A 10320-nucleotide genomic window follows, 5' to 3' on the forward strand; every position below is an offset into this window, starting at 1 on the left:
AGCCACCTTACGGAGGAAGCTCATTTCAGCTGCTTGTACTCAGGACCTCGTTCTTTCGGTCATGACCCAGAGCTCATGACCATAGTTGACCACCCGTAAATTGAGAGCTTTGCTCTCTGGTTCAGCTCTCTCTCCACCCCAACAAATCAGTACAGCGACCGCATAACTACGGACGCTGCTCCGTTCCACCTGTCAATCTCACGCTCCTGTCTTCCTTCAGTCAAGTCAAGTCTAGTCAACTTTATTTATAAAGCGCTTTTAAAAGAGCAGAAGCTGACCAAAGTGCTTAACAATGCAGAATAAAAACAAAACAACAAACTAAAACAAACAGAATAAAATAAAATAAAAAAATAAAGCCAATAAAAATAAATAAAAAACAATAAAACATCAACTTACACTGAGTTAAAAGCCAGGGAGAAAAAGTGAGTTTTCAACTTTGATTTAAAATCATTCAATGATTGGGCCTGCCTAACCTGCATAGGGAGTGCATTCCACAAGCTGGGGGCAGAAATGGCAAATGCTCTATCCTCTCTGAGTTTCCACCGTGTCCTTGGCACATCTAGGAGCAGCTGGTCAGCTGATCTAAGTGAGCGGGAAGGGGAATGCAGCTGTAGCAGCTCAGACAGGTAGGGCGGAGCCAGACCATTTAAAGACTTAAAAACAAATAAAAGAATTTCAAAACGAACTCTAAAATGGACAGGGTCCTCCGCGACCCCCGACCGAACAGTCCGTGAACGTTTCTGGGTATTTTTGGATCCACAGGCTGAACCATGCCATCAGTTCCCTCCACCAAAGAAAAGACCCCCCTATGCCACGCCAATGGGGAGGCTGAGCTCCGCGACGCCTCCTTTCAGCTGAATGTTGCCGAGAAGCTGAGCGACCCGGAGGAGTCCGGCAGGACCATTCAGATCAACACAAAGAACAGCGTTCCCGAGAGGAAATGGATCCAGCCCGACCTTCCCAGCCGCTGCAAATGAAGCCTGGGGGCGTCACAGGCCGACTCTCCTCATCTGCAAATTCCGAGGGCCCCCACTCCAACCGTCCTTCCCAACATCCTGCACAGGATTGGTGACACCCCCATGGTGCGCATCAACAAGATCCCCAAAGACTTTGGACTCAAGTGTGAACTATTGGCCAAGTGTGAGTTCTTCAATGCCGGCGGCAGCGTGAAGGACAGGATCAGCCTGCGCATGGTGGAGGACGGCGAGCGGGCCGGTATTCTCAAACCCGGAGACACCATCATCGAGCCCACGGCCGGAAACACCGGGATCGGGCTGGCTCTGGCTGCCGCCGTTAAGGGATACCGCTGCATCATAGTCATGCCGGAGAAGATGAGCATGGAGAAGGTGGATGTCCTCCGAGCTCTTGGAGCTGAGATCGTCTGCACCCCTACCAGCGCTCGTTTCGATTCGCCAGAGTCTCATGTGGGCGTGGCCTGGTGCCTCAAGAACGAGATCCCCAATTCGCACATCCTGGATCAGTACCGCAACCCAAGCAACCCCCTGGCTCACTATGACTCTACCGCAGAGGAAATCCTGGAGCAGTGTGATGGTAAAGTTGACATGCTGGTGGCTGGCGCATGTACCGGCGGCACCATCATCGCTCGCAAGCTTAAGGACAAATGCCCAAACGTCAAGATTGTCGGTGTTGACCCTGAAGGCTCCATCTTGGCTGAGCCTGAACACTTGAACAAAACTGATAAGGCCCAGTATGAGGTGGAGGGCATCGGCTATGATTTTATTCCTACCGTGCTCGACAGATCAGTTGTTGATACTTGGTACAAATCCAACGGCGAGGAGTCCTTCAACATGTCCCGGATGCTCATCAGAGAGAAAGGCCTGTTGTGCGGAGGCAGCTCCGGGACCGCCATGGCCGCTGCCGTCGTGGTCACCAAAGAGCTGAAGGAGGGCCAGCGCTGTGTGGTCATCCTGCCAAACTCCATCCGCAACTACATGTCCAAATTCTTGAACGACAAGTGGATGTTTGAGAAAGGTTTCCTGAGCGAGGGGGTTTTGATGGTGAAGAAGCCCTGGTGGTGGAACTTGAAGCTGCAGGGTTTGAACATGTCGGCCCCCTTAACCGTCCTTCCAACCGTCAGCTGCCAGAACACCATTAAAATCCTGAAGGAGAAAGGGTTCGACCAGGCGCCTGTAGTGGACGATGCAGGGTTTATCCTGGGCATGGTGACTCTTGGGAACATGTTGTCGTCCATTCTTGCAGGAAAGATCCGACTGTCCAACCCCATCAGTAAAGTCTACTACAAGCAGTTCCGACAGATTCGCCTGACTGACAACCTGGGAAAGCTTTCCCGAATTCCTGAGACAGACCACTTTGCTCTGGTGGTTCACGAACAGATTCAGTATCTGACAGACGGATCCGCCGTCCTGAAGCAGATGGTGTTCGGCATGATTACCGCCGTGGACCTGCTCAACTTTGTCACGGGCCGAGAAAGGAGGGAGCGCTCCAAATCGGAGTTCACAGATGAACTGTGATCAGCTGACTTAAACCCAGCGCTCAGCTGTACAATTTTCATTAAAGATTTGGGGTATTTTTTTAGGGTGTTATTTGTTATTGGTAGAACAACAAAATCAGTTGTAAGCTTGTAATTTATGAGCAGCTTTTTGTTTCAGATTTAAGAAATGAGACTTTGAAGGTTGTTGCTGTATATATACTTATCCTCTTTGTTTTTTCTGTTATAGTCTGAATCTCGAGATGGAACTGTGAAGTATTTTATCCCAGCGATGGCTGGAAAAATATTTTGTACTTTTTTTTTCTTCTTGAATAAATGTAAACAATTAAAGAAACTTTTCTTGAAAAAATAAATAAATAAAATGGACAGGCAGCCAGTGGAGAGAAGCCAGAACTTGTGTGATATGCTCTCTCTTCCACATTCCAGTTAACAAGCGTGCAGCAGCGTTCTGCACCAGCTGGAGACGGGACAAGGATGAGTGAGGGGCACCAAAGTAAAGAGAGTTACAGTAATCCAGCCGAGTTGTAACAAAGGCGTGGATTACTGTCTCAAAGTGCTTTCTTGATAAAAAACTATTCGACTTTGGAAAGCTGCCTTAACTGAAAGAAGCTGGATCTCAACACCGAACTGATCTGCCTGTCCAAATTAAAACCATTGTCCATCTTCACTCCTAAGTTTGTGACAGTAGAATTAACAGATTGAGTGAGAGAGCCCAGAGCTATAGGGTGTGACTCACTGTTGCCACTGGGACCAAAAACAATCACCTCTGTCTTTTCCTCATTGAGGTGGAGAAAATTAAGAGCCATCCAGATTTTTAATTCCTCCAAGCACTCAATTAAAGGGCTGATGGAGTAGGTGTCCTTCTTTGTTATTGGCACGTATATCTGGGTATCATCCGCATAGCAATGAAAAGCACAGTTATGCTTTCTAAGAATGGAATCCAGGGGGAGGAAGTAAAGGGAGAAAAGCAGAGGCCCAAGGACTGAACCCTGCGGGACCCCGTATAGTAGAGGAGCAGAGGAAGTCTGAACATTACTGAGATTTACACAAAACGTTCTGATAAGGGTGATAAGGATAGAGATGGAAAGGTGCTAACAACCCAGGAGAGTGTACAGAAAAGATGGAAGGAGTGTTTTGAGGAGCTGATGAACGAGGAAAATTACAGGGAAAGAAGGGAGGAAGATGTGGTTGTTGTGGAGCACGAAGTAGCAGAGATTGGAAAGGCTGAGGTTAGGAAGGCTCTGAAAAGGATGAAGAGTGGAAAGGCCGTTGGTCCTGATGACCTACCTGTGGAGGTATGGAAGTGCTTAGGAGAGACAGCAGTGGAATTTCTAACGAGGTTGTTCAATAGGATTTTAGAGAGTGAGAAGATGCCTGAGGAATGGAGGAGAAGCGTTCTGGTCCCGATCTTTAAGAACAAGGGTGACACGCAGAACTGCAGCAACTATAGAGGAATAAAGTTGATGAGCCACACAATGAAGCTGTGGGAAAGAGTAGTGGCAGCCAGGCTTAGAAAGAAGGTGGAGATTTGTGAGCAGCAGTATGGTTTCATGCCCCGTAAGAGCACCACTGATGCCATTTTTGCTTTGAGAATGTTGATGGAAAAGTACAGAGATGGTCAGAAGGAGCTGCATTGTGTGTTCGTAGATTTAGAGAAGGCGTATGACAGGGTGCCGAGGGAGGAGCTGTGGTACTGTATGAGGTCGTCTGGAGTGGCAGAAAAGTATGTCAGAGTAGTTCAGGACATGTATGAGAGAAGTATGACGGTGGTGAGATGTGCTGTAGGTCAGACAGAGGAGTTCAAGGTGGAAGTGGGACTACACCAAAGATCAGCTTTGAGTCCTTTTTTGTTTGCTATGCTGATGGACAGGCTGACAGACGAGGTAAGACAGGAATCTCCCTGGACAATGATGTTTGCGGATGACATTGTAATTTGCAGTGAGAGTAGAGAGCAGGTGGAGGAACAGCTAGAGAGGTGGAGGTTTGCTCTGGAAAGAAGAGGCATGAAGGTCAGTCGTAGTAAGACAGAATACATGTGTCTGAACGAGAGGGATTAAGGTAGAAGCGTTAGGTTACAGGGGGCTGAGGTGGAGAAGGGTCAGGAGTTTAAGTACTTGGGGTCAACAGTTCAGTGTGATGAGGAGTGTGGAAAAGAGGTGAAGAGGCGAGTGCAGGCAGGTTGGAGCGGGTGGAGGAAAGTTTCAGGAGTGTTGTGTGACAGAAGAGTGTCAGCAAGACTCAAAGGAAAGGTGTACAAGACAGTGGTGAGACCAGCTCTGCTCTATGGGTTAGAGACGGTAGCAGTGAGACAGAGACAAGAGGCTGAGATGGAGGTAGCGGAGATGAAGATGTTGAGGTTCTCCTTAGGAGTGACCAGGTTAGACAGGATAAGGAACGAGTACATCAGAGGGACGGCTCATGTTGCCTGTGTTAGCGACAAAGTCAGAGAAGCAAGACTGAGATGGTTTGGACATGTTCAGAGGAGGGATAGTGGATATATTGGTAGAAGGATGTTGGAGATGGAGCTGGAGCAAGAGGACGGCCAAAGAGGAGATATATGGATGTCTTAACAGAGGACATGAAGTTGGCTAATGTTAGGGTAGAAGATGTCCATGATAGAGAGAGGTGGAAAACGATGATTCGCTGTGGCGACCCCTGATGGGAAAAGCCGAAAGAGAAAGAAGAAGTTCTATCTTCTAAATATGACCTGAACCACTGCAGAGCAGTGCCACGGATGCCTACAAGTTGCTGTAATCGGGAGATCAAGATGTTGTGATCTAATGTGTCAAAAGCAGCCGTGAGATCCAGTAGTACCAGAACCACATGGTCCCCAGCATCTGTAGCTAAGAGGATGTCGTTAAACACCCTGAGCAGAGCTGACTCGGTGCTGTGTAGAGATTTGACGACAGACTGGAAAACCTCAAGGTTGCCATTTTCATCTAAAAAATCCTTCAATTGGACATACACAATTTTTCCAGAATCTTCAAGAGGAAAAGGAGTTTGGAAATGGGCCTAAAATTTGACAACACAGATGGATCCAGGTTAGGCTTCTTGATCAATGGCTGTACTGTAGCATGTTTACAGTTTCTAGGGAACACACCAGATGAAAGGCTGCTGTTTACAACAGCAGGAACTGCAGGTCCCAGAGTAGTGATAACCTATTTAAATAATCGGGGTGGAACCACATCAGAGGGGGAACCTGAGGGCTTCAGGTGTTTCAGGGACATTGTACCCACCAAGAGATGGCAAACTACCTTTCTCCGGTCAGGAAGCAGGGCCTCAGATTTAGCGGTGCTGACCCTCATCCCAGCCACTTCACACTCTGATGCAAACCACCCCAATGCACGCTGGAGGTCCTGGCTCAATGAAGCCAACAGGACAACATCATCTGCAAAGAGCAGAGAGGAAATTCTGTGGTCCCCAAACCAGACTCCTCCAGCCCCTGGCTGCACCTAGAAATTCTATCAATGATTTTGATTTGATTTAAAATGGTTTATTTCAAGCAATCAAATAGAAATAGTACACAAAAAACAATACAATCATCAGTTAAACATTCATACAGTAACTAATCAAACTTAGGATAATTAGACATATTAATAAATATTGCTTGAAAGGGAGTGGAAGGAAGCAAACTTATATAAACCCACCCCTGTTCTACTGTAACCATTTTATTACATGATTTATCATTATCCAGTTCATAACTTTTATCAGACAGAATTAAGAAACCTGAAATATCAATAAAGCACATGACAAAGATGAATTGCTTAAAATATTTTGTAAAAAATAGCTTTTAGAAATCAACATGGCAGATGTGTAACGGTTTCGGTTTCTTTGTGTTTTGTTCCTTGATTTCCTGTTTTATTTTGTAGTAATTCCTGTTCTGTTGTTTCGAGTTTTACCCTTCCCCATCAGTCCTGAGTGTTTCCACCTGTGTCTTGTTGCCTTGTATGTATTTAAGTCCTGTCCTTCCCTTCTTCCTGTGTTGGTCCATGTTGTGTCGTTCCCCGGTTTAGAGTTTTTCGAGTTTCAAGTTTGCCTGCCTGTTGCAGTGGTTTTGTTTTGTAGTTTCGAGTTTACGTTATTAAACCTTCCATTCCCTGCATCCTCCTGCCTCCACTCCTCTCTGCGCCTGGGTACCTCCTATTCTCCCCGTAACATTATGGACCAACCCTACCAGTACCCAGCAGAGGGGACCTGTCTCTGGTGGACCCCTGGCTCTTCCCAGATCTACAGGGACTTCAAGGGGAGTCGCCTGGCCGTAAGGGGGGGTCGACCACATCACCGCCGCCCCCATTCTAAGACCTCCCCTGTTTCCTGGTTGGAGCGAGACGTTCTCCGGCATCAGTCCTTCCTGGACCCTCTGGACGAGGATTTTTGGCCCTGGGAGGACTTTTACGGGGAGGATGAGGGGGTCGAGACCCAGTGGGCCTTGAACTGCCCCCAGCTCCCTGCCTCCATCTTTGACGGGAGTCATCTGGCAGTGAGGGGGGGAAGCCGCCGCCGACGTCGCCGCCGCCCTTCTCGACGTCCTGCCCTGGTTTCGGAGGTGAACCAGGAGGCACCCCGTCCGGTTCCGGCTCCGAGGAGGGTACCGGACCCACCACGCCCCGTTCCGGCTCCGAGGAGGGTGTCCGACCCACCACGACCCGTTCCGGTTCCGAAGAGGGTGCCGGACGCACCCCGTCCGGTTCCGGCTCCGAGGAGGGTGCCAGAACCACCACGACCCGTTCCTGCTCCCAGGAGGGTCCTGGACAGGGGGATGGCAGACCGGAGGGAACCAGACGTCTGGCCCGAGCCCTCCGCACCGGACGTCTGGCCCGAGCCCTCCGCACCGGACGTCTGGCCCGAGCCCCCCGCACCGGACCCTGAGCCCGTGCCGCCTGCCGTGGACCCCAAACCCGAGCCGCCCGCCGCGGACCCCGAGCCGCCCGCCGCGGACCCCGAGCCGCCCACCGCGGACCCCGAGCCCGAGCCGCCTGCCGCGGACCCCGAGCCCGAGCCACCAGCTCCAGACTTTGAGCCCGAGCCACCAGCTCCAGACTTTGAGCCCGAGCTGCTAGCCGTTTGCTGGTCTGACTGTCAGTGCCGGATAGCACTGCCTTCCGGCCGCCCTCCGGACCTGCCTCGCAGGACCGAGCGGTCTCCCGGCCGTCCTCCTGACCCGCCGCGCCGGACTGCACGGTCTCCCGGCCGTCCTCCTGACCCGCCGGACTGCGCGGTCTCCCGGCCGTCCTCCTGACCCGCCGCGCCGGACTGCGCGGTCTCCCGGCCGTCCTCCTGACCCGCCACGCCGGAATGCGCGGCCTCCCGGCCACCCTCCAGACTATGTTGGCCCTTATTTTGGCCTTTCAGGCCCCCCCCCTCCTGGACTGTAGGTGGAACCTCGGTGCGGTTCCTTGAGTGGGGGGTAATGTAACGGTTTCGGTTTCTTTGTGTTTTGTTCCTTGATTTCCTGTTTTATTTTGTAGTAATTCCTGTTCTGTTGTTTCGAGTTTTACCCTTCCCCATCAGTCCTGAGTGTTTCCACCTGTGTCTTGTTGCCTTGTATGTATTTAAGTCCTGTCCTTCCCTTCTTCCTGTGTTGGTCCATATTGTGTCGTTCCCTGGTTTAGAGTTTTTCGAGTTTCAAGTTTGCCTGCCTGTTGCAGTGGTTTTGTTTTGTAGTTTCGAGTTTACGTTATTAAACCTTCCATTCCCTGCATCCTCCTGCCTCCACTTCTCTCTGCGCCTGGGTACCTCCTATTCTCCCCGTAACAAGATGAAGATCAGTTGTCCAAAATACATGCAGATTAAGTTACTTATAAAAGTCATTGATGTGATTCAAAAATAATACTATATCAGTAAAATAGACATAACACTGTTTCAGAAATTTTCATAGCAAAATTTGATCAACTATCAAAAATTAAAAATATGTGCAAAATTATGTTACATTAGGAAAAATCATGAATCAACTTATCAATTTTTTGGAGCAAGTGAAGTAATATCATTAAAAGTCAATCAATTAAACCATTTTCAATAATTGATTAATCATTTGTTTTATTATTATTTTTTTGTATTTTTTATTTACTTTTTATAATAAAGTAATGCTGTGAAGTAAGATAAAAAGGGTCCATAATCTGTCGAATGACCAAGGTTGGCATTTCTTCTGCTGATAAACAGCCGTTCTTCTGGGTTTAAACAGAGTTAATAGTTCTCTTCGATGTTGTGTCTGCAGACATTAGATTAAGGTCCATATCCTTCTGCAGCTGATATCAGCGGCGCTGAAAGTTGAGGTCAAATTGTCTGCAGGTCAGAACTTTGCTGAGAATCAGGTCACTTCAGACTTATGGAGAAAGTGATGAATCCCGGCGTCATATTTCTTGGAATTATTTGGCTCTTTGATTTATTACTGCATGTTGGTTCAGACGTTCAAACATTTCTCAAAGTCCTTCATGGTGTTAATAACCAGAACCTTGGACCGGTCCGGTTGACCAACTGGTTTTATGAAGATCCTGCAACCTTTAACCCAAGTGTTCTGAATCTGCTTACGCTTCCTGAGAAGCCTGGCATGTTTGGTGATTTCAGCATTCCTTCTGGTCAGATGGTCGTTTAAATAAGCAGCAGATCCCTTCAGGATCTTTCTTTGATTCATCAGAGCTAGCTTGTTTTTGATTCACAAACCTGATGAGGATCGCTGGTTTACCCATCTCCTTTCTCCTGGGGAGTGGGTGGCAGGTCTCGATGGTATTGAGATCCAGGGAAATCCCTTTAGACATGAGAAATGATTCCACTTGGTGTTCCAGAGACTTTCCACCGCTCTCCGTTTCAGAACTGCTAGCGATGCTAGCGCTATTAGCATTAGCAAGGCTAACTCCAGCTACATTTAGCTTTGCCCGAGTTTTGATCGGTATTCCAGTGAGAATGACATTATTCATACTTACTTGTTGTTCCACATCGTCCAGTCTTTTCTCCAGAATGTCGACCTGGTTTTCTCGTTGCTCGTTTTGAGCTCGGAATCTTAGCTTTGCTGTCACTTGTTTCCATAACTATGAACAGAACCGTGCCGGAGTCCAACATGCACCGGGTATAGGTCTGACTTACTGCCAGCTTTACGAAACAAGCTCCTGCTCTGGTCAGACTGAGACCAGACCCCCCTCACTAAAGCTTCCCGGACGCCATGGAAAGGTAGCCACAGTAAAAAAAAAATATTTGCCGAAAGTTAATTATCTATCCTCGATGACCCCCACACAACTGCCATGAAAGTGGTTGAAAGCATTAGACTCATCTATATCAGGTTTCCCATGGAACAATGAACCTGCAAGAAAGTCAAAAAGCTTAAAAATCTGTGGAGGCTTAGAACTACCAAATTTCCACAAGTACTTTCTTGCCAATAGATTACAATACATTTTAAAATTGTTTTAAAAAATCCAGAAACCAACCCATGAATGGACTTGGAACAGGTGTCATGTGGAAAGATCAACCTGTCAGATCTACCATTTATTAGCCAAACAGTTAAAAAACAGGATTGTTTCCAAAGTACTAATATAAACAACACTTTAACAGCCTGGTGGGAATTTCTCCAAGTGTCAAAAGTTTCACTTCAACTGTGCAAAATGACACCCATCTGGAACAACCCGGACATCCTTATAAACGAAAAAATGATATACTTCCCAGCTTGGCAAGCAGATTCATAACACCCTATGACCTTTAAGAAAAACATGGACTAAATAACTTCTTGGAATACCAGCAACTTAAATCTAAAATTACTAAAAAGTTTAAATACAAAGACAATTACCTAAAACTACTAGAACTAGTAACCTCTTTGATAAATTTTTCAACGATAAAACTCTCTCTAAAATATACAAACTCTT

At 47.6% G+C, this 10320-nt stretch overlaps 1 pseudogene; it reads left to right on the top strand.

Annotated features, from left to right (window-relative positions):
- Positions 1-758: 758 nt before the first annotated feature.
- LOC101175045 lies at positions 759-2492 on the top strand (annotated as a pseudogene).
- The last annotated feature ends 7828 nt before the right edge of the window (positions 2493-10320 follow it).

This window comes from Oryzias latipes, chromosome 16 (assembly GCF_002234675.1).
Source record: "Oryzias latipes chromosome 16, ASM223467v1".
NCBI classification, from domain to species: domain Eukaryota; kingdom Metazoa; phylum Chordata; class Actinopteri; order Beloniformes; family Adrianichthyidae; genus Oryzias; species Oryzias latipes.